The sequence below is a fragment of the Protopterus annectens genome, chromosome 6.part0, assembly GCF_019279795.1.
Source record: "Protopterus annectens isolate FY-2018-M chromosome 6.part0, PAN1.0, whole genome shotgun sequence".
NCBI lineage: Eukaryota > Metazoa > Chordata > Ceratodontiformes > Protopteridae > Protopterus > Protopterus annectens.
In genome coordinates this window covers 1,721,084,743-1,721,109,804 of record NC_056737.1, presented here as the reverse complement: position 1 = coordinate 1,721,109,804, position 25,062 = coordinate 1,721,084,743, and the positions used below count along the sequence as shown (strand labels likewise).

Sequence of the window (25,062 nt, the reverse complement as noted above, 5' to 3'; positions counted from 1 at the left end):
TCAAAAGCCATACATAATTGTGATATCATTTAGAAAGGGGTATGTGCATCCTGTAGTGTGTTTTCCCAGTTGCCAAAAGGGATATATCAATCATACACACTTACCCCCCCCCCTTCGCACACACTTGCCACATTCAAACCCCTACCTAACTATGTTATGACACTAGAGACAGACGCATTATCACAGCACGCTATTAGCATTACTGGGAGATTTCCTTTCCCCTGATATACTTATAGGGTGCTGACATCATCAGGGTTTAGAAAGTGGAATGATCATCCTGTGGTGTGTTTTCCCAGTTGCCAAAAGGGATGTTTCTTTCATACACACTTACCCCCCTTCACACACACATACCACCCGCTGGATTCAGACCTCTACCTAATTATGTTATGACACTAGAGACAGACGCATTAGCACAGCACGCTATTCGCATTACTGGGAGATTTCCTTTCCCCTGATATACTTATAGGGTGCTGACATCATCAGAGTTTAGAAAGTGGAATGATCATCCTGTGGTGTGTTTTCCCAGTTGCCAAAAGGGATGTTGCTTTCATACAACTTACACACACACTTACCCCCTTCACACACACTTGCCACCTGCTGGATTCAAACCCCTACCTAACTATGTTATGACACTAGAGATGGACGCATTAGCACAGTGCGCTATTTGCATTACTGGGAGATTTTCTTTCCCCTGATATACTTATAGGGTGCTGACATCATCAGAGTTTAGAAAGTGGAATGATCATCCTGTGGTGTGTTTTCCCAGTTGCCAAAAGGGATGTTTTTTTCATACAACTTACACACACACTTAGCCCCCTTCACACACACTTGCCACCTGCTGGATTCAAACCCCTACCTAACTATGTTATGACACTAGAAAGGGATTCATTAGCACAGCGCGCTATTCGCATTACTGGGAGGTTTCCTTTCCCCTGATATACTTATAGTGTGCTGACATCATCAGAGTTTAGAAAGTGGAATGATCATCCTGTGGTGTGTTTTCCCAGTTGCCAAAAGGGATGTTTCTTTCATACACACACACACTTACCCCCCTCCACACACACTTGCCACCTGCTGGATTCAAATCCCTACCTAACTATGTTATGACACTAGAGACGGACGCATTAGCACAGCGCGCTATTCGCATTACTGGGAGATTTCCTTTCCCCTGATATACTTATAGGGTGCTGACATCATCAGAGTTTAGAAAGTGGAATGATCATCCTGTGGTGTGTTTTCCCAGTTGCCAAAAGGGATGTTTCTTTCATACAACTTATACACATACTTACCCCCCTTCACACACACTTGCCATCTGCTGGATTCAAACCCCTACCTAACTATGTTATGACACTAGAGACGGACGCATTAGCAGAGCGCGCTATTCGGATTACTGAGAGATTCCTTTTCTCCGATATACTTATAGGGTGCTTACATGATCAGTGTCTAGAAAGGGGAATGAGCATCCTCTGGTGTGTTTTCACAGTTGCTAGGAGTAACATTTGGACCAAGTGTGTGAGCATGCCCAGTTCAGCCTTCCCATGGCATGTTGTGTGAAAGATGTCTCATTTATCTAAGTGTGTGAGCATGCCCAGTGTGGGCTTTACATATGTTGAACTCTGCAGCCCATCACATTTGTGGATGAGTGTGACCTTCAACAAATACCTCCAGTTTATGGTTGTGTGTTCTGTGCCATGTTGTGTAGTTACTGTCCAAATGCTTTTTGTGTGAACAAAACAGGGAGTATACTGTGCCTGCAGGTTTTGCATGGGATACTTTGCACACAATTGTCAACATCCGTTCATACTGACCTAACACTATAGCACTGTATAGTGTAGTGTTTCAGTACTTTCACTGTGGTGGTCAGTATCCTGGGCTTTAGTCCTATCACCGCTTTACATTTCCATAGTGTGCACTCCAGCCTGGTTAGGGTCCAGTTGTGCACATCTGCACAAAGGCGGTGCCTCTACAGACCCTGGTAATTACTGCCCCATAAGCTTAACAAGTGTAGTCTGCAGATCTATGGAGAGGATCATAATTGAGCTCATAAACAAAGATATAGGGGACATGCAGACATTGTACCCATCCCATTTTGGCTTGGTCAAGGGCAGATCATGCCTTTTATACTGGGTTGACATCTTCAAAACGGTCACTTAGGCCATTGTTGGGGAAAGGCAGTCCATACAGCCTACCTTGGCCTTGCAAACACTTTCAACACAATACCCCACTCGGGTATTGTGGGAAACCCTAACAACTGAAATGTAAACCCATATGTCACAAGATGGGTTGCAAACTGGCTTAAGGACGGGACCCACAGGGTTAGAGTTGCTGGCACTATGTTAGACTCCAGGCTGGTCACAGGTGGTGTCACACAGGGCTCAGTCCTTGGCCCCCATTGTTTGTCATGTACTTCCCAGAAGTACAGGCCAACATGGGAGGACTTTGGATGACAATGTTTGCAGATGACTGCACACTGGGCGCCATAGTGGACAGTGCATCAGACACGGATATCCTTCAGAAGGGACTCACAGTAACTGATAGCTGGTGCCAGGGCCATGGCCTGAAGTCAAAGTGCACAACATGTGTAGACATACCCTTCAGGAAAAGCAAGGTAACCCCAAGCTACCATATAGGTGGCAATCCTCTAAGCACAGAGGAGGTTATCATGGACCTGGGGACCCAGGTTGACAGTCGCCGATCTTCTGAGACTCACGTTGCTAATGTGGCTAGAAAGACCTTCTACATTGCCCACCTGATCAGGATGGGATTCACATCCAGATCTAGTGGGTCATTGTTCCCCTGTACTCTTCACTTATCAGACCGGTGATCGAGTAGAATGCCCTATTCTGGCTGTATCTCACCCAACATCTGCAGCAATTGGAGACACCCTGAATGTCCCCCACCTAAAGGATCAAGGAACCCCAACAGCTGTCATATGCTGCCAGATTGAAGACACTCCCACTCTATTCACTCACATACCGTCTGCTTAGAGGTGACATGTGCCTGACATGCGAGGCCATGTCCAAACAGAGATTGATGGACATGCTCCACCTCAGAATCGGCAGATCCACCTGAACCACTAGTGCAGGTCACTTACACCTTAGCAGGGATGTACGTTGGACATGTTGGAGGGATGGAGTTATCACCCGGAGACTCCCTATGCTGTGGAATACAATCCCGGTCCATGTGAGGCAGAGCACCTTGCTGGCTGTGTTCAAGAGGTATCTTGACCTGTGGATGGAAGGTCATACATTTAACCCGGGGATCGTCACTGTGTCACTGCTGGAGAGAGGCATGACAAAATAATGGGCACAGTACTGTTTCCATATAAGGGGTGGTGTATGCCAATGAACTCTGTGCTAGGCTTATACCTGCCTTAGGGAAGATAGCCTAGTATAAACCTATGTACCTATGAACCTATCTGACCATGTTGCATTATGTTCAGATGTGAACTACTTACAACAGCCTCATCCAACATCAGTAGTGTATTCCACAACATGGGTGTACATTGGCAAACACTACCGATGTGCCCTAGGCCATTTCTAATGCTAGTCGGAGTGTGTTTGTCCATCAACACATTGTAAGTGTAGTTTGCCATGACATATGTCTTGTTTAGTATACTGTGCCTCTGTCTACCTGTGACATAACATTGATACCCAGGGTAAACCTCCCATCTCCCATCCACTCATTAGGATTCCTGTTGAGGGGACTCAACGAGTGTCTCTACGGACAACCTGTACTGGTAGTTTACTCATGCATGGGGGTGGCTTCTGTGTTTTGGATAATGCAGTACAGCCTGTCCTAAATATGTCAGTGCTGGGGTTCAGGTCCCTCATGTGCATAGCTCCCTGCCATTCAGATTGTACAAGGTGCAGCATGTGCATTGATTCCAGCTTGGACATGGCTTTCTACATCAGGCACAGCTTGCATTTGGATGGACAGCATGGCAGTGTGTGGAGCTGCACTCTGTTTAATCAGGCTACACATTACATGTGTTCCAGCTCTGTCATACTCCTGGTGAGGTACTGTTGTGGAATTTACAGGTGCTGGATGTGTCTGCATGAGGTACACCCCACAGGGGCTGTTGTGGTCATTTCTAATGCTGATGAAAGATAACTGCAGAACCACAATGACCTCCCCTTAGCTAGATGTCAGACAGCATGGACCATGCAATCACAAATAAAAACAGGACCCTCTCCACAAAGGGAAAGTGTCCTGTCTGGTGGACCCCAGCCATAAACAAACTGTATGACAGATGAGGGTTACTAATGCAAGACAGAGCTACATCTCCAAAAGGGAAGACAGCTGTGATCAGCACTAGTAGAAAGCTACATTATCTCATAAAGACATGCAAGGTCAACTTGGGGACATAAATCACCAAAGACAATGAAGGTAACCACACTGCTTTCTTCAGTTATGTCAGACACCTGGTTGTGAACCCTCAGATATGCTCAGAGTTGGTACACAACAACATATATTCCAGTGACCTGACAGATATTGGCAACATTCCGGTGGACAGCTTCAGTGCGATTTACCCCTCCCTCACCCCAAACGAAGATAGTTATCACTGCTGTATGTAACCTCACTGTCATCTTGGATGTCCATGTGAGAGCCGCACTCAGCAAAGACAAGTACACAGCATCCATGGGACCTGCTGGTATCTCCGGTTGCATGCTATGTGAACTCCAGAAGGGGCTGGACCCGTATATACAACTGCTATTTAACCTTAGTCTTGCTACAGGATATGTACCTGAACAATGGCATACGGCAACAGTGGTCCCACTCCACAAAGGAGATGCCTCCACAGACCATGGCAACTACCACCACACAAGCTTAACCAGCCTTGTCTGCAAAGATATGGGAAGAGTCATTATGGAGCTCTTACACATACACGTTACTGACCTACGGACCCTTGTTCCCACGTAGTTCAGCTTTGTACAGGGCAGATCCTGCCTTTTGCAACTAGTTGACTACTATGAAACTGTCAGTAGGGCCATCGATGAGGGCTACACAGTCCACACAGCCTACCTGCACTTGGCTAAGGCCTGTGACACAATACCACACTCAGGCATCATAGCCAAGCTCAACAGCTGACATATAACAGCATATGTCGCAGGATAGGTTGCAAAATGGCTAAGAAACAGAACCCATAAAGTCAACATTGCAGGTGCCTTGTCAGATTCAAAGCCAGTCACAGGTGGTGTCCCACAAGGATGTGTCCTGGGACCCCTCTTAATTGGTATTTACTTTTCAGATGTGAAAGCAAACATAGGGGGGTTGTGGCTGACAAAGTTTGCAGATGACTGCAACTTAGGCACCATAGTGAATATATCAGCCGGCACACACATACTACAGAATGCCGTCACAAAGGCGGATAGCTGGTGCCAGACGCATGGCCTGAAACTGAATGCAACTGATGTGTATTCATCCCCTTTGGGAGGAACAAAGTACCCACAGATCAATACATAGACAGCAACCCACTGAGCACAGACAACAAATTAGACACCTGGGGACACATGTAGATAGTGACATCTCTTTTGACACCCCTGTTGCCAAAGTGGTTAGGAAGACTTTCTATCTTGCCCACCTTATCATGGAGGGTTTTCCATCAAGATCATAGGAGGTCATTGTTCCACTATCCTTCTCCCTTATCAGGCCCATGATTGAATACAAAGCCCCATATGGTATGTACCTCGCCCAGCAATTGCAACAGCTGGAGACACCCCAAATGTACCTACCATGAAGATCAGGGTTCTTCAACACATGTCATATGCTTCCAGAATAGAGGAAATCCAGCTTTGTTCAGTGTCATACCGCATGCTTACAGGTGACCTATGCCTGACATACAAGACCATGTCCAATCAGGATTTGGTGGACATGCTCCACTGCAAGCAATCCAAATCCACCAGAGCCATGAGAGCTGAGGATTTGAACCTCAGCACATACATGTATAGGACATGCTGGAGGGACAGAGTCATAACTCAGAGGCATCTCACACTCTAGCAGAGTATCCCAGTTCATGTTTGACAGAGTCCCTCACTGACTCTCTTCAGGAGACATCTGGACAACTGCATATGAGACGGAGGCACAGACTAGACAGAGGCACAGTCATGTTATTCAATTACGTAAGGGGTCATAATGTGTCACTACTAAGTCAGAGGCACAATATTCAGAATCTATTCTGTACACTTATTACCACTATAAGGTGGCAATAGCCACATCACTATGGCTAGGCTTATACATGCACTAGGGCAGATAGCCTAGTAGTACACTATGACACTATGAAACACCGGTGTATGTGTAGGTATTGTCAATCAAACACTATGATGTGGTTTGGGGGGCTTGATATCTCCCTGTATTCCAACATTGTTTTGTCTATTCCTTCTAGCATGTCTAGGGATCAGTTGCTAGTGTCCTCTCCTGCTCAGCTGGTGAACCTGGGAATATTGAGGCAATGTTACACTTGCCTCATGTACACTGACAACCCTCTCCTTCTCCCATAAAACACACATACATGTGAGAGATGCAACTATATAGCCAAAGTGGAGGCTGAGCTCTCTCAACATAGGACTAGCAAGACCAGAGAGAAGGTGAAGGTAACCACACACATCACAAATCCAGTCTCACATGGCACTATCACAACTTAAGATCATACACATAGACACACAGAGACATACTCGGAGGCTCTGATCAGAATTCTACCAGAACGGCAGTGGCCACCACAGCAGACACTCACACAACTGCCTCCACAGGGCACAGCACATGCAACACATTGACCACAGAGTCGGTGTGCCAAACAGTCACAGCCCTTAAGGCCAAACACAATGCCAGACACACTTGTCATAGGTGACTCCATAGTCAGACACACTGACGTCCCGCTCACCAGATCGGGTACAGAGGAGGTCACAGTAAGCTGCCTATCGGGCACTGGAATCCACCACATAATGCAAGCACTCAGGTCACTCAACTGCAAGTACAAGTCTGACCCAGTCATTATCAATGCTGGTGTGAATGACCTGAGATGTACCTCCCTGGACTACATGGAAAGAGACATAGAGGATCCCTCTGATTATGTAGGCCAGGCAGGTGTGACCCTGACCTTCAGCAGTATCCTACCTTCACCAAGTATGATGCCACATAAACAGAGACAAGATGATCAGCTGTAATATTTTGCTTAAACTATGGTGTCATTCAAAGGGGGTCCAATGTCTGTCTGCCTGGGATGACATGCTGGACAGGCCACGGTGATTTGCAAGGACGGCTTGCACCTGTCACCCTGGGCTTCGGATTTCGGATGATGCTCTTGCCACCCCATTGTGCCTTATTATGCAAGATTCAGATTCTACACCTACCACCCTAGAACACAGTAAAGGAAAGACACTAAGGGTAATGCTGCTCAATGCCAGAGGTCTCAACCTCAAGCTGCACACACTCTATGCCCTTCTCAGTATGTAGCACATTGATGTCTGTGCTGTGCCTGAAACCTGGTTCACAGCTTCTAACAGCACCCCGGCACTATCGGGTGTTACCTCATATCATGCGTTCCGGCACCAGAATCCGGACAACACCAAGAAGGATGGTGGGTGTCCATATTCATCAAGGACACCCTCACCTCATGGTTGGTGGCAACACACAATGCATCGGAGACCATCCAGGTGCCAGTGACCGTAGGCAAGACTGCTCTGCAGTTTGTAGCATGTTACATGCCACCCTCTCAAACTCAGGTACCTCACACAGCTATCCTGCAAACACTGAAGGGGATAAATGTATCTCCAAACACCATCCTACTGGGTGATTCCAACTATCCACATATAGACTGGGATCACTAATCAAGCCACAACACTCTAACACAAAGGTTCCAAGAGTTCATACACTCAAATGCCATGGAACAACTGGTCCCAATCCCCACAAGTGGAGGCAACATACTAGAACTCATCATCACGAACAAGGGGTCACACTGTTCAACACCAGAAGTATACCCATCATTGGTGAGATCAGATCATGGACTACTCTCAGTGGGAGTCCACATCCCACCCACACCCCAGATAGAAAAACAAACAGTGAAGACCTTCTCAAATGCCGACTTGACATTTCTAAGGATTGGTGTGGTCTCTTTCAAGGCCCCCAAGCCAGCGGACACCATTACCCAAGCCACTGTATCACTTAGAAATGCCTTCTACCAGCACCTCCAGGACTGCATGGATCAGGCAATCCCAAACAAAACAAAGACTCTTTGTACCACAGGCAAGCATCCAGTCTGGTGGACCCTAGCCATAAACAAGCTCTACAACACAAGGAAGGAGCCACTACGAGATAGAGCGTAATCCGTAGGAGGGAAGACGCCCCTGCTCATTGTGAGTAAAACACTGGGTTCCCCCATACAATCATCCGAGGCAAGTTTTGAGAGTAAACCCACTCAGGACTCAAGGGACAATCATGAGGCCTTTTACCTATGTTTGAAACCTGGGAGGGAACTCCCAGATATGCTCAGAATTAGTTCGGAATGATGTAGATACCACTGCACCTACAGACATTGCCAACATACTGGCTGACAGGTTCAGTGCAGATTTCTCACCCCTCCCCCAACTGGAGGGTATCTACCAGAGGATTGTAGCCCCCCAAACATCTCCAATGCTGGGGTGGGAACTGCTCTATCCAAGGCGGAAAACACTTTATCCATGGGACCAGATGGTGTCCCCAGTTGTGTGCTCCATGAACTCAATGAGTAATTACACCCGCAGTTAGGGCAGCTGTTTAATCTTAGCCTCACCTCAGGATATGTGCCCAAGGAGTGGCATACGGCAATGGTGGACCCACTTCACAAAGGAGGTGCCTCCACCAACCCCGGAAACTACCATCCCATCAGCTTGACAAGCCTGTTCTGCTAAGCTATGGAGAGGATCATAATGGGAATTATAAATGAAGACATAGGGGACCTGCAGACATTGGATCCAATCCAGTTTGGCTTTGTCAAGGGCAGATCATGCCTTTTAAACTTGGTTGACTTTTCAAGACAGTCACCCAGGCCATTGACGTGGGCAAGGCAGTCCACACAGCCTACCTTGACCTGGCAAAGGCTTTCGACACAATACCCACTCAGGTATCATTGAAAACATCACCAGCTTAATTGTGAACCCATACATCACAGCATGGGTTGCAAACTGGCTAAGTGACGGAACACACAGGGTCAAAGTTGCTGGTGCCATGTCACACTCCAGAGCTGTCACAAGTGGTGTCCCACAGGGCTCAGTCCTGGGCCCACATTTGTTCAGCATCTACTTTTCAGAAGTACGAGCAAACACAGGAGGATTATGGCTGACAAAGTTTGAAGATGACTGCAAACTGGGAAGCATAGTTGGAAACCCATCTGACACAGACATCCTTCAGAAGGGTCTCATAGACACGGATAACTGGTGCCAGAGCCATGGCCTTACATTAAACACTAAACAATGCATAGCCATACCCTTCAGGAAGAACAAGGTTACCACTAGTTCCCATCTAGGTGGCAATCCTCTAAGCACAGAGGAGGTTATCAGGGACCTGGGCACCCAGGTTGACAGTAACCTTTTGTTTGACACTCACATTGCCAGGGTAGTTTGGAAGACCTTCTACATTGGCCACCTCATCATGCAGGGATTCACATCTAGATCAAGGGAGGTCATTGTTCCCCTGTACTCATCACTCATCAGACCAATGATTGCATACAATGCCCCATTCAGAATGTATCTGACCCAACACCTGCGGCAATTGGATTGGCCCACAAATTCCTCAACAGGAGGTGAAAGGGTCTCAAACATATTTCTTATGCTGCCCGACTGAAGGAATTCCAGCTGTATTCAGTCGCTTACCGTCTGCTCAGAGGTGACCTGTGCCTGACATACAAGGCTATGTCCATCCCAGAATTAATGAACATGCTTCACCTCAAGACCTCTACATCCATCAGAACTACAAGGGCAGGAGACTTAAACCTCAACACAGATATTAATAGGATGTGCTGGAGGGACAGATTCATCACCCAGACAGTCCCTGTGCTGTGGAACAACATCCTGGTACATGTGAGGCTGAGCACCTCACTGGCTTTGTTCAAGTGAGATCTTGACCAATGGATGGGAGATTGCAGGTATACCCCAGGGATAACCTCAGTATCACTGCTTGACAGAGGCACAGCAAAATAATGGGCATATTATCCATCAAATTGAAGGGGTGGCAGAAGCCACAAAACTCTGGGCTAGGCTTATAAATGCCCTAGGGCAGATAGCCTAGTATGAACCTATGAACCTATGAACATAGGCCTGGGGCAGTTCCTGCTATTAGGACAGTGGTCTGCAGCAAGCTATATAGTAGTAGTCAGTTTTAGCCATTGGTTTTTGACCATGGCTATTCCATGTTGCTTCTTGTTGTGGTACAAACATGGGTGTGTGGTTATCCATGCCATTTATTGCTAGTCACCCTCATTTTTATCTTGTTCCATGTTTTTGCACATGTACATCACTGTGTGAGGTGTGACCTGGTAGTGTCAGGGTGCTGATGTGGGCTTTGACCCAGTTTTCTATTACAGCACTGATATCTACATTCTCTATACTGTGTGTGTTTACACTGCACGCATCTTGATGTTTATACTTCTGGCATTGTGTAGCATTACATCTAGGTTCCTATCCCTTGTGGTACCCATGAGGTGGGTTTGTGTTTTTGTGGTTTATGATTGTTGAGGGTGGATGTTAGTTGGGGTCCTCAGGTGTGCATATGGTACATGATATTACATTACTTAACACATGGCATTCATGCCTCAGGTGGTGCTGCAGGGCCGCCTCTGTCAGATGCACATACTACACTCCCTGTACATGTTTGGAAGCAGGTTGTGTCATGTTAGGCATCCCTGTTACTGTATGAGTGAGTCAGAGCGGGTATCAGTCCCAGTGTTCCTACTGACCAAGTGTATGTGCTATGCGTTGCCTCTTTGCCAAGGCCAGGGCATACTGGTCATGCCTCCTTCTGCCTACTGGGACAAGGTCAGGTTGTTCCTCCTCCGAGTCACCCCCTGCCTGTGGTGGCCTTGGCAATGGTGGGGGGATGTTTGGCCCAGCCCTGTGCTGGTCCTGCTGCAGCTGTTTCCGCAGGATCATATTATGTAGCATAGCACATATCATGATCATTTGGGTACATGTAGTTGGTGTGTACTGCAAGGCTCCACCAGATGTGTCCAGACACCGGAACCGTGACTTGAGCAGCCCAAACACACGCTCTATGACATTACGTGTTTGTGCGTGTGCCTCATTGTGGCGTTCCTGTTCAGGTGTGTGTGCATTTCTGATGGGTGTCATCAGCCACGGCTCAAGTGCATAACCTGCATCCCCCACTAGGTGTCCGTGTGGGAAGTCCCCATTGGCAAATGATTGGTACAGCTGCGTCAGATGCCAGATATGGGAATCGTGGTACCTCCCAGGGCAGCCAGCACACACATTCATTATTATGCCCTGGGCATCACACACAACCTGGCAGTTGATGGAGGGGTATCCCTTGCGGTTAATGTAGGCTCTACCCCGCTCACCGGCTGGTGCTTTGATGTGTATGTGCATGCAGTCTATTGCACCCAGCACCTCAGGGTATCCCGCTATTTGCTGGAAGAGATGCATATTGCTGGCCACAACCTCACGGTCATTAGGGACATATATATGATCACTGACATGTGCTGACATGGCATCCAGGAACTGGTGCAGTACTCTGGAGGCTGATGCCTGTGATATCCCCATCATATCACCAGTTGGTCTCTGGAAGGTACCTGTTGCTAGTATTCTTAGGCCAACACATACCTTGGTTTCCACTGGGATGGGTTCCCCTCTGTTGGTTCTGTGTGTGAGATGTGGCCTGCACAGCTCAACAATCTGCTGCAGAAGGTCTCTGTCCACTCTGTAGCGCTCTACTATCTCCAGCTCATGTAACCCATGGTAGGTGACCCTGGGCCTGTATACTCTTCTCCTTCTCCTCACTCTGGGTTGTCTGTCAGCATCTGCATTGTCACCACCCTCAGCAATTCGCCTATACCTGAATAGCTATGGCAGCCCCTAGCATTTCTGCTCTGAGTTCAGCTTTTTTCAGTTTTCAATTCTGATAGCTTAGTTTCTGGCAGTATCTCTTGTGAGAAACAGCCTGCACTGCTCTTTGCAGTGTTTTAAGTGCTGGGTTGGGCTTCTAGTCTGCCTGTGTAATTGCCTGCCTCTAATTGTTTCCACCAATTAACTCCAGCAGTATCTTCTGGCAGTTTCCCTGTATTTTAGTTGTTTCCTGTTTCCTCTCTGTTTCCTGATGAGGAGCAATGTGCACACCAGCTTAAACACGCTCACAGTCACTTAAACGTGCGCACACATTCCTACACGGTGTTACACGCGCGCACACATCCTTACACGGTGTGAGCTTGGCTGATTCATGTTAAAACGCCACGACACTGCCTTACACATGCGCCGCGCAAACCGTTGTAAGCGGTTTGCAACACGCCCCACATGTTGAACCTGCCTTGCAGCGCTGCAAGCATGCACGTATTTCAAGAAACTTTGAGTGTAGGGATAGCGTATACCCTCAATTTCTTGACTTTCCTAGTGTTCTGTTGGGACACACCTCCCTCCCTGATGTCTGTCTGTCATCTGTTACCTTACATTGCCCTCCAATCTGGTACATTTATTACTATCCTTCCCCGGCATGATGTGACCTACCTCTTACTCTGTTCCTCCCCGTCTCTAACTCTTACACTACTCAGAAAGTGCTCATTACCTATGTGGCAGTGTGATTCAGTATTGTAACCCTCATTTACATAGGATTGCCTAGTAATGCTTAGTTACATGTCTTACACGGAGCTTCCCCCCCTTGACAACCACTAAACGGAGGCCATATTGTTTTTGGTCTGCAAGTCCCTCCATTGACATTCCATGTAATACATAAATCCCACAATTGTGGGCTTATAAGCTTCGGTTTTAGTTTTAGGTAGCGCACCCCATTTGCGGGTGTGCGCTGCAGTTAAACCCAGAAATCCCGTGGAAAAAAAAAATTTATATAACTTATTTTTGCAACAGTTTTTCATGCCAATGGCCACATATTTGGCCATTGGCATGCTTAATGAAACATATGCACCCTTTATTTGGAGCTGACATAGCTCCGTTTTTAATTTTGCAGAAATGTACTCAGTTGTCAAGTGAGTACATTTCTTCCTTCTTCACGTCCATTACACGGACTGGTTTCGGCTTCGTGGATCGCTCAAATACCTCATTTGCATATCTTTAAGCTGCAAATGAGGTATTGAGCATTTCCACACCCAGTCCGTGTAAGAGACGTGTTAGCTGTCTCTTACACGGAGATTTGGGCTGTTCCTGAATCGGGAGGCTTACACGGAGGCTTACACTACTCTTGAACTCGGTGTAAGCCTTCCTGAATCTGGCCCTTTAATTTGTATATTTGTGAGAAGTAAGTTAAGCAAGTTGGATTTTTTTACTCTGGTTATTTTTGGGTAAAATAGTATAAAATTTGCATTCAAAAGCTCTCAATTGTCTTTGACTTCGCAGACAGTTATGAATGAACTTGTGGTTTTCTGGTAGATTGTTGAATTACAGTTACTACATAATGACAAGCATTTCACGTTCAGACTTTGTATCCTTCAGCATTGTACACAGTAGCTGGTTGTCTAAGGAGGTGTGGGCAGGATCTATGAGAAAGCAACCAATCAGTGGCAGAGTAGTGCAGCAGTTAATGTTGCCATGTTACAGCATTTGGTTTTCTACTTGAGTTTTTGGCTGTGGCACCTTCCTTGTGGAGTCTGTATGTCTTGCCTGTCTCTTGGTAGGTTTTAACCAGGTTCTCTGGATTCTACTGACACCAAAAAGACATGTCATAGGTGGTTTGGTGATCCTCCAGTTTGCTTGTAAATAAGCTTGCAGTGTGAGTGATGTATGTGTGTTTGTGTGTGGGGGGAGTTGGAACTGTGTTCAGAGAGTGTGCTACAGTAAAATGGACTATCCTTACAAGATTTGGACATCTTCCAGTGAAGAAATTCAGAGGGAAGAGACTCCACAGGAAAGCATCCATATGTCATGAACATTAACTTCAAGCAAAAGGAATTAAGAAACTTTGTTTATGAATGACAGTAACTCTTGCTGTGGGCATATTTGGACTTTGTAAGATACTGTGGTAGTTTATTTCATTTTTGGATTCAGGAGTGAGTGCCTTTTTCTTTTGAGCATTGTAATAGAAAGTGTGATTATTTTTATAATCCTTGGACTTTGGTGCATTACTTAATATGCTACTATATAATATGTGTATACATCAATCTGTATTGATCTACATCTACCTATCTATATATTTGTGTGTACACGTATGTGTGTTAGGAAATACAAATTACTAACATGAAATTATGGCAGTCTTCTTGAAGACCAGTAGTCTGTAAGTTTGACAAATGAACGTAAGAAATTATTAATGGTTGTAGCACATGGTAAACATGGCTTAATAGCTGTTGCTATACTCTCATCTTATGAAAGTAACTGAACTTATTCAGAAAAATATACATTCATGACAGTTATAATGTAGTTTAATCATCAGCCAGACCTATACATTTTGCTTTTATTATCAACACGAGTTTTTGAAAATTAGTTTTCTTGGCATGGACATTTGGTGGAGTTGCAGGATATGGATTTCCTTCCATGTGAACATTTGTTCAAATAATGCAATACTTCTTACATGCTTAAATATCCGGGGAATTTATGACTGAAATTTTGGGCTGGATGTTTTTATGGTAATGCTTTATAGTACCCACTAACAAGAGCATGCTGTACTTACAGAAAGAGCACAAGTATCTAAATAGCTGGGTAAGTGTGGTTTTGATTTTACTATTATTTTTCATTTTATGCTGCACAGGAGGATGTTAAAAAGTAAGGGGTGAGACAAGGGTATTTGTATTTTAAAGGTGAACTGGTTAGGTTACAGCAGGCAGAGTTATGGAAACAAACAAGTACAGCCGAAACAGGATGTTGCAAGAAGCTTAAATGAGTTACAAGATCCTCCACCCACTGCAAACTTATACATGTAAGAAGAATTTGGAGAAGTTCCTTTGGTAAGCATTAACTTCTGTTATAGACTCTTTCTTACAATAAAAAATGTTTACATGTCTGAAAGAAAATACTGTAAAGAAGAGAATCATTGTTGCAAACAGTATGTCAGATATTTCTGAAACAGAGTGAGACTTAAAGCTCAGAAAACAGCATCTGCTCCACAGAATAGCATCACATCAAAATGTTCTGTTTCTTATGCCAAGACAGAATTAGCATAAATAGAGTATTTCCTGCTCACTCATCTTGCATGCATATTCTAGTTGCTTGCCTCTGTAAAAATAACAAAAGCCAGTTAGTGTGGTTTAGTATGCAAAATACAATGAACTCACAGCTCAAAGTGATATTTAAATATACTAGTGCATTTTATGACTTAAATATTTTTGTACTTTTATTAATCTTGGAAAGATGTTACTGTACCATGAGGCATTAAATCAGAAGCAAATAACAAAAGGAAATTATTTCATCTGCAACATTGTTTCATAAGCTGGGAATTTCTGGTTAAAGGTTTATAGTGCCTGAATATTTGAACTGTATCTTATTGAAATTGGTACACCTTGTTTGCTCTAGCATAGACTAGATCCAGGCCTGCTGAATCTAGCTTTGTTTATATGCTTGTTGTTTGTTTGCTTGTTATTTCCCTGGAAGCTAATTCCACCTAATACGCGGCTTCTCAGCACTTCTGTGGATCACTAGTGATATCTGCATTGCTTACTGTACTTATTTCCTTGTTTCACTTGAAAGAAAGTTACTGTTTGTCGTTTTTGCATTTAGTTACTTGTAACACATTGCACTCAAGTTACCTGGCACTTGCTCACTAAAGCAATTATATAAGTCAGCACTAAAAATTAAAAGCACTGCACCCTCACTCCCCACTGGCCCTTGTTTTCAATTATTAAGGAATTCCCAATATTATTCTAGCATGTCCAAAGGTCAGTTGTCAATCTCCTCTCCGGTCCAGCTGGTGAATCTGGGAATCTTGAGGCAATGTTATAACTGCCTCATGTACACAGACAACCCTCTCCTCCTCTCACATAACACAAATACTTGCGAGATGCAGCTATTTAGCCAAACTGGAGGCTGAGCTCTCTCAACTCAGGACTGGCAAGACCAGACAGGAGGAGAAGGCAACTACACACACCACAAAACCAGCCTCACATAATGCTACCACACCACTGAATCAAACACATAAACACACAAAGACATACTCGAGGCTCTGAGTAAAATTTACCTAAACAGCAGAGGCCTCCAAAGCAGACACCCAAACAACTGCTACCTCAAGACACCCCACAAGCAACACATAAACCACAAAAGCAGTGTGCAAAGCAGTCACAGCCCTTAAAGCCAAATACAACACCAAACATACTTGTCATAGGTGACTCCATAGTCAGACACACTGACGTCCCACTCACCAGGCTGAACAAGGAGAGGGTCACAGTAAGCTGCCTATCGGGTGCTAGAATCCGTCACATAACACAAGCACTCGGGTCACTCCACGGCAAGTACAAATATGACACAGTCATTGTCCATGCTGGTCTGAACGACCTGAGACGTACCTCCCTGGACTACATGAAAAGAGACATAGAGGAGCTCTCTGATTATGTAGCCCAGGCAGGTATGACCCTAACCCTGAGCAGTATCCTTCCTTCACCAAGAATGATGCCACAATATAGAGACAAGATGATCAGCTTTAACAAGTGGCTTAATGTCTGGTGTCATTCAAAGGGGATCCAGTGTCTGTCTGCCTGGGATGACATGCTTGACAAGCCACGCTGCTTTGCAAGGGACAGCTTGCACCTGTCACCCCTGGGATTCCGGATATTGGCTAAGGCTCTTGCCACCCCTATAGTGCCTTTTTTAGGCAAGGCTCAAATTCTAAACCTACCACCCTAGAAAACAAAAATGGGAAGAAACTGAGGGTAATGCTGCTCAATGCCAGAAGTCTAAATCTCAAAATGCATGCACTCAAGGCCCTTCTCAGTATGGAGAACATCGATGTCTGTGCTGTAACTGAAACCTGGTTCAAGGCTCCTGAGAGCACCCCGGCACTATTAGGTTTTACCTCATATCATGCATTCTGGCCCCAAAACCCGGACCACACCACAAAAGGAGGGGGTGAATCCATATTCATAAAGGATACCCACACCTCCAGGTTGGTGACAACGCATAAGCTTGGAAACCATCCAGGTGCAACTAACCATAGGCAAAACTGCTCTACAAATTGTAGCATGCTACAGGCCACCCTCTCAAACTCAGGAACACCACACAGCCTTCCTGAAGACACTGGAGGGTATAAATGTATCTCCAAACACCATCATATTGGGTGACTTCAACTACCCGAATATAGACTGGGAACATTACTCAAGCCCTAATTTTCTAGCCCAACGGTTCCTGGAGTTCATAAATTCAAATGCCATGGAACAGCTAGTCACTGTTCCCACGAGAGGAGAAAATATACTAGATCTCATTATCACAAACATGGGGACAAAATGCTCCACACGGAAGTATATCCCTCATTGGTGAGATCTGATCATAAACTAATCTCACTGGAAATCCACATCCGCCCCACCCCAAACAAAAAGACCACAGTGAAGAACTTCTCTAAAGCAAACTTCACACTACTCAAGACTGGTGTGGTATCCTTCAAGGCCCCTGAGACAGTGGAAACCACAACCCAAGCTGCGGAAGCCCTTACAAATGCCTTCTATGAACACCTCCAGGACTGCATGGATCAGGCAATCCCAAATAAAACCAAGACTCTTTCCACAAAGGGCAACGTCCAGTCTGGTGGACCCCAGCCATTAACAAACTTTACAATAAGAGGAGAAAGCTATTACATGATAGAACAAAATCCATAAAAGGAAGTCACCCCTGATCATTATTAGTAAAAATACTAGCACTCATAAAATCAACTAAGGCCAATTTTGAGAGAAAAATTGCCATGGATTCAAAGGACAATCATAAGGCCTTTTTCAGCTATGTTAGGAACCTGGGTGGAAACTCCCAGATATGCTCAGAATTAGTCCAAAATGATACAAAAATCACTGAACCCACAGACATTGCCAACATACTGGCAGACAGGTTCAGTGCAAACTTCACCCCCCTCCCCCCCTAAAGAAGAGAAAACTATCCCAGCGGAGTGTAGCCTCCCAGACATCTCAAATGCTCAGGTGAAAGCTGCTCTCTCTAAAGCTAAAAACACAGCATCAATGGGACCGGATGGTGTCCCCGGCTGTGTGCTACACGAGCTAAATGAGGAATTAAACCCGCACATAAGGCAGCTGTTTAATCTCAGCCTTACCACAGGATACGTGCCCAAGGAGTGGCGTACGGCAACTGTGGTCCCACTCCACAAAGGTGGTGCCTCTACGGACCCTGGTAATTACCGCCCCATAAGCTTAGCAAGTCTAGTCTGCAAAGCTATGGAGAGGATCATAATGGAGCTCATAAACAAAGATATAGGGGACTTGCAGACATTGGACCCGACCCAGTTTGGCTTCAAGGGAAGATCATGCCTTTTGAACTTGGTCGACTTCTTCGAAACAGTCACCAAGGCCATTGATGAGGGAAAGGCAGTCCATACAGCCTACCTTGACCTTGCAAAGGCTTTCGACACAATACCCCACTCGGGTATTGTAGAAAAACTTACCAGCTTAAATGTAAACCCATATGTCACAAGATGGGTTGCAAACTGGCTTAAGGACATAACCACAGGGTTAGAGTTGCTGGCGCTATGTCAGACTCCAAGCCAGTCACAAGTGGTGTCCCACAGGGCTCGGTCCTTGGCCCCCTATTGTTTGGCATCTACTTCTCAGAAGTACAGGCCAACATGGGAGGTCTTTGGCTGACAAAGTTTGCAGATGACTGCAAACTGGGCGCCATAGTGGAAAGTGCATCGGACACGGATATCCTTCAGAAGGGACTCACGGAAACAGATAGCTGGTGCCAGAGCCATGGCCTGAAGTTAAACGCCAAAAAATGTATAGTCATACCCTTCGGAAAAACAAGGTAACCCCAAGCTACCATATAGGTGGCAATCCACTAAGCACAGAAGAGGTTATCAGGGACCTGGGGACACAGGTTGACAGTGGCCTTTCTTTTGACACTCACGTTGCTAAAGTGGTTAGAAAGACCTTCTACATTGCCCACCTGATCATGAAGGGATTCACATCCAGATCTAGTGAGGTCATTGTTCCCCTGTACTCTTCACTTATCAGACCAATGATCGAGTACAATGCCCCATTCGGGATGTATCTTGCCCGACATCTGCAGCAATTGGAGAGACCCCAAAAGTTTCTCACCAAAAGGATAAAGGGACTCCAAAATCTGTCATATGCTGCCAGATTGAAGAAACTCCAGCTCTATTCAGTCGCATACCGTCTGCTCAGAGGTGACATGTGCCTGACATACAAGGCCATGTCCAACCCGGAATTAATGGACATGCTCCACCTCAAAAAATCCAAATCCACCAAAACCACTAGAGCAAGCGACTTAAACCTTAGCATGGATATAAATAGGACGTGCTGGAGGGATAGATTTATCACTCAAAGACTCCCTATGCTGTGGAATAGAGTCCCGGTCCATGTGAGGCAGAGCACCTCGCTGGCTCTGTTCAAGAGAAATCTTGACCTGTGGATGGGAGATCGTAGGTTTACCCCGGGAATCATCTCTGTGTCACTGCTGGACAGAGGCACAACAAACTAATGGGTACAGTATTTTTTCATATAAGGGGTGGCGTAAGCCACAAAAATTCGGGCTAGGCTTATAAATGCCTTGGGGCAAATAGCCTAGTATAAACCTATGAACCTATGAACCTATAACATTATCAGCCTTTGCCACATAGAAACATGCAAACGTGGCAATAAAACAAGTGCTCTGTCAAATCTGTCTTGAGTGTTGCAGCTGTCCATCCTCGGGTCATCAGCTGCACCACTCTTATCCTTGTCATTTTTGTTACTTGCTCTGTATTAAACAACTTCAAACATGATGACTTGTACTGTGCACTGCTTCAGAAAATACAGTGGCTGCTCCAGTTTCCCTTTCTTGCCAGGACACAATAGGGGCACAGTGACTAGCTGGTAAAGCATGTAAGACATGTGAAAAAAAAACACCATACCAGTAAAGTATAGAATGCAAGATATGCTTATCCATAACCATCTGTTAAAAATTAAAGACTACTTCCCTAAAAAAAAAAAAAAAGCAGTGAATGCAATCATCTTGCAAATCCTGGCAATGTTTACAACAGAGAAAAATACTATTTGTCATGCTCAAAGATTAAGGTTCGAATGAGGTTTTGGTATACTGCAGTGTAACAAATCAAGGGTGTAGCTACCTGTGACACCCTTGCACTGGCCCAGCAATCAAGGAGCCTCAATCCTCACCACTAACACCAGTGAGGGGCATCCATATAGGGAAAGGATTACAAATACACACACAGTAAAGTACAATTTCCCTTAAGAGCACACAGAGATCAAAGTCAGTCTAGGGCTGGTTTCTCCCTTTCTCTCCAGGTCCCCAATAAGACTCCTCATTGACACAGCTATATGGTCCAGATCTCAGCCTAGTGGGCAAGCTAAAACCTCCAGTAACCTCTCTGTCCAACCAATGCTTCATGTCCCTGCCCAAGTAGCTGGCACACACACACTTTGCGATAAGAGGTATATACAACCACACAGAACTCCTGGGGAAGGCTGGTACAGATTCTCCAGCTGTGCCCTTTTTACCCAGACTATACGGTAGTACCACTTGCCACCACCCACTAATATTTATCAGCTATTAAAAGGCCCTCATGAAAGGGTGTCCAATTATACTGTGCAATATTATTATCCAAATTGTAAGTGTGGCTGAACAGCAAGGCTATTGGAGTGGCTTTGTACAATATCACTAAATACATGCAACATACTCTTAGAGCTTAAATTATTGCTGCACAAAACAGCCACAGTTGAAGGGTTTATAAATATTTAATAATAAATAATAAAAACACAAGACAATACTTCTTACTACACAGTGCTAGTCAAGAGTTAAGAGATCACAGAGAAATACTTAAAATAATACAGCAGAAAAGTTCTGAGATCAAGATAGAAAAAAAATAATCTAATCTTCCTAGTTCCTAGCTATATCTGAGAAAACACAGTTCTAAAATAAACCTGCATAATATGTCTCTTTGTACATTTTATGACCATATGCCCTGCAAAGGGAATATCATGGGCTATGGCTAGAAGCACCAGATGGTAGGCTCTATGCACTACCAATGGCTGTATTCTCGCACCTTCTAGCCCTCCCTCAGGGGTCCACAATCTATACAGTAACCTTTTGTCCCAATATACAGATTCCCCCTTCCCTTGAGAATCAGATGCCTCCCTAGCTATCTGCCTCAGGCCTTGCAATGTAGAGTCTGAGAGATGAGCCTGTCTCAACTATCTCTTTGTAACCCTTCCCAGCTCCCCTTCCACAGGAAGTCTGGCATCCTCTGACAGTGGTGCCTCACTGTTAGCCTGGGTACTACTACCCACTTCTACCTTTGCAGTCACTCTGTCCAAGGAAACATCATTACCCACAAGCAGCTGTGGCTCACATTCAGTCTCACTGCTACAGTGTAGCTTCCTCCCTGAAGTAACCACCTCACCAGTCCTGGCTGCAAGTATGCAGTCTGTCTGGGTTCCCCCCAGGCTACCAGACCCACATGCTTGTCTCTTAGCCTGACTGCATGTAACTGCATAAGCACATGGTACTGCCTCATCCAAATCCTTTCCTATCAGGACATCTGCAGGATGGTAGTTTGGTACCCCTGTTGTCTCAAGACAACCAACTATGGGCATTTTGTCTTTCCTACTTACTGGCTCCCTTACTTTCTTTTCCTACCTTGCCTCCATGGACATCTGTATGCCACATGGCCCCACTGGTTGCATTCAAAACATTTAACCCTAGGTTGTGCATGTATACCTGGACTAGTGGCTTCCCCTGCTGTTGGCAGATTCTGTTGGTGCAGTCTGTGCTGCCCAGCATGGGTTCCTTTAGACTCATGAGTAGTACTGGGAGTCCCTTTCATGTGCAGGGAATCCCTGCTTGCTAGGTATAGGTCTCCCTTCTTTCCCAACTCATCTGAAGTAGCACATTGTCTATCAGCTAACCAGATCCTCATGTCTTCAGGCAAAGTGCTAATGGCTTGTTTCCTCACAAAAATGTCTGCCAGCTCTTCAAAAGTGGTGACCTGACATCCACTCACCCACCTATGAAAATAAGTGCTCAGTTCAGCAACATATTCACACACACTTTCATCTGCCTTGCATCTATGTTCATGAAACTTTTTCCTATAAGTTTCAGGTGTTAGCTTAAAACATTCTAGCAGACAGTTCTTAACAGTACTATAATCAAAATATTCACAATCAGCAAGTTGAGATAAACACAGTTACAGCTTTACCATGGAGTAAGGGGGTCAGGAACCATACCCAGAGCCCTTGGTCAACATCATGCTGTTTACATACCCTCTCAAACATATGAATGAAACTATCAAAATTATCTCCCTCTGTAAACTGCAGAAGAAATATGCTGACCTTTTGTGCTTCTGGGGTCCAGTTACTCCCTTCCCCATTACCTCCATGACTTTGGCGAAGAGTCAGCGTCTCCTTTTCATGCTGCCTCTGCCTTTCCTTTTCCTCAGCTTCCAGGTGTAGCAGTTTCTCATTCTCCTCAGCCTGTAAAGTCATAGTTTCTCATTGTCCTCACTTGCTAAACACCTCAGTCTCTCAACTGCTTCTGTTTCCACACGCTTGGCCTCCAACTCAAGTTTGTTTAGCTCCAGATGGATTTTTAAGTCCTCTGTAGAAAGGTTGAGCTGTCTATTTTCTGAGTATGGTACATCTCCACTACCAGTCTGATCGTCCTCCTGGTTGCTGTTTGCTGATGTAGCTGTGAACAAAGCTGCAATCATGTCTGTCAGGTTTCCATGCATCAGTCCCCTAGCCTGGCACTTCTCAGCCAGCTGGCTCCTTGTCAGCTTTCCGTACTCCTCTGATGACATGCTGCCTGCTCTCCCTGACTAACTAAGCTAACAAAAGAAATACAACAATTGTGATCTGAACTCTGAGTATTCACTGCGTGGCTGATTTAGAGTACAAAAACACCTTCAGTGATCACTGTACACAAGCTACAGGAATTCACTCTACCCACACCACTACAAGCCCATTAGTATTTGCTAACCAATTAATATGTGCTGTGGATATCCCACCACTGCCAAACAATTAATATGTGATGCCCATGCACTGGCCCAGCAATTAGGGAGCCTTAATCCTCACCACTAACACCAGTGAGGGGGTGTCCATATAGGGAAAGGATAATAAATACACAGACAGTAAAGTACAATTTCCCTTTAGAGCACACATAGATCACAGTCAGTCTGGGGCTGGTTTCTCCCTTTCTCTCCAGGTCCTCAATAAGACTCCCCAATGGCACAGCTATAGGGTCCAGATCACAGCCTAGTGGGCAAGCTAAAATCTCCAGCACCCTCTCTGTCCAACCAGTGCTTCATGTCCCTTGCCCAAGTAGTTCACACACACACACACACACACACACTTTGAGATAAGAGTTATATTCAACCACACAGACACGCCTGGGGAAGGCTGGCACAGGTTTTCCATCTGTGCCCCTTTTACCTAGACTATACAGTAGTACCACTTGCCAGCACCCTCTAATATTTAGCAGATACTAAAAGGCCCTTATGAAAGGGTGTCCAATTATACTGTGCAATATTATTATCCAAATGGTAAGTGTGACAGAATAGCAAGGCTATTGGAGTGGATTTGTACAATATCACTAAATACATGCAATGTACTCATAGAGTTTAAATTATTTCTGCACAAAACAGCCACAGTTGAAGGGTTTAAAAATATTTAATAATAAATAATAAAAACACAAGACAATACTTCTTACTAAAAAGTGCTATTCAAGGGTTCAGAGATCACAGAGAAATACTTAAAATAATACAGTAGAAAATTTCTGACATCAATACAGAAAAAAAATCTAATCTTCCTAGTTCATAGCTATATCTAAGAGAAAACATAGTTCTAAAATAAACTTACATATAGTACACAGGCAGAGTGCTGGTGAGTTGGATGTTCTCAAGATAAATGCTAAATGCCCTCATTCTTTCTGTCCTTTGATAAGACAGTACCACTGATTTATTTCAGATTACATCATGTCTTTCTAGTTCCCAGGCTAACAGAAACTCAGAGGTTAATAGCCATTTTGATCTTGCAGCTGGCCAGCAAGCCAGAGCAATAAAATAAATTATACATGCAAATTTTAACAATTAACTCTGGTCTCAGAACAATAGCCAGAATTCCTTCATCGAAACATCTCAGATCCAAGCCCTGAGATCAAAGACAGTCATGAAATGCTTGACTTATCAGCTTTCTTACAGCAGAGTGCACTGTTGTTACATTTTTTTCCAGTTCAACATCCAATACAGTCTTTTCACATTTAAGAGAACAAGCCTGTGGCTTACATTAATATTTACAAATGACAGAATTATCTACAAAATTCTATCTAGCTAGGCTGGCAGACTTCACCTATCTTTACTCTACCAGTAGAACAGTGGTGTGTAAATGTCACACAAAAACACATTTGTGTCTCAGCAGGAAAAGAAATATATCAATAACACATTTGTGCCTCAGTAGAAAAAAAAATATCATTAATCCAAATTCAAGAACAGAAATCTGGACTTATTTTGTTTTGTGCTGCATTGGAAGGAAAACATTTTTAATCAAATATTAGTCTTCTTTCAGCTTTTCCCAGTTAGGAGTTGCTACAGCAGATCACAGGTCCGCTACTGATTGCCTGTGGTTTTATGGTGTTGAGTTGCCAGTCTGGTGCCCAGCCTTCACAGAAGGCACACACACGCAATCACACACCTACCTGCATGTCTTAAGTTCACTCGATCTCAGGGAGGACATGCAGACTCTGCACAGAAGGCATTCCAGCT

General features: G+C 44.9%; 1 protein-coding gene across 2 annotated transcripts in view; it reads left to right on the top strand.

Annotated features, from left to right (window-relative positions):
- Positions 1 to 14,828: 14,828 nt before the first annotated feature.
- The window catches only part of LOC122804909 (integrin beta-2-like), a 1,526,426-nt gene continuing 1,516,192 nt past the window's right edge, over positions 14,829 to 25,062 (top strand). Inside the window, exon 1 of one of the 2 annotated variants that reach the window (XM_044075116.1) lies at positions 14,829 to 14,843. The gene's annotated coding sequence lies outside the window, so the exon portion shown is untranslated. Of the gene's footprint in view, positions 14,844 to 14,947; positions 15,089 to 25,062 lie in introns of those variants that run through there. The other variant, XM_044075114.1, reaches the window with a different exon arrangement.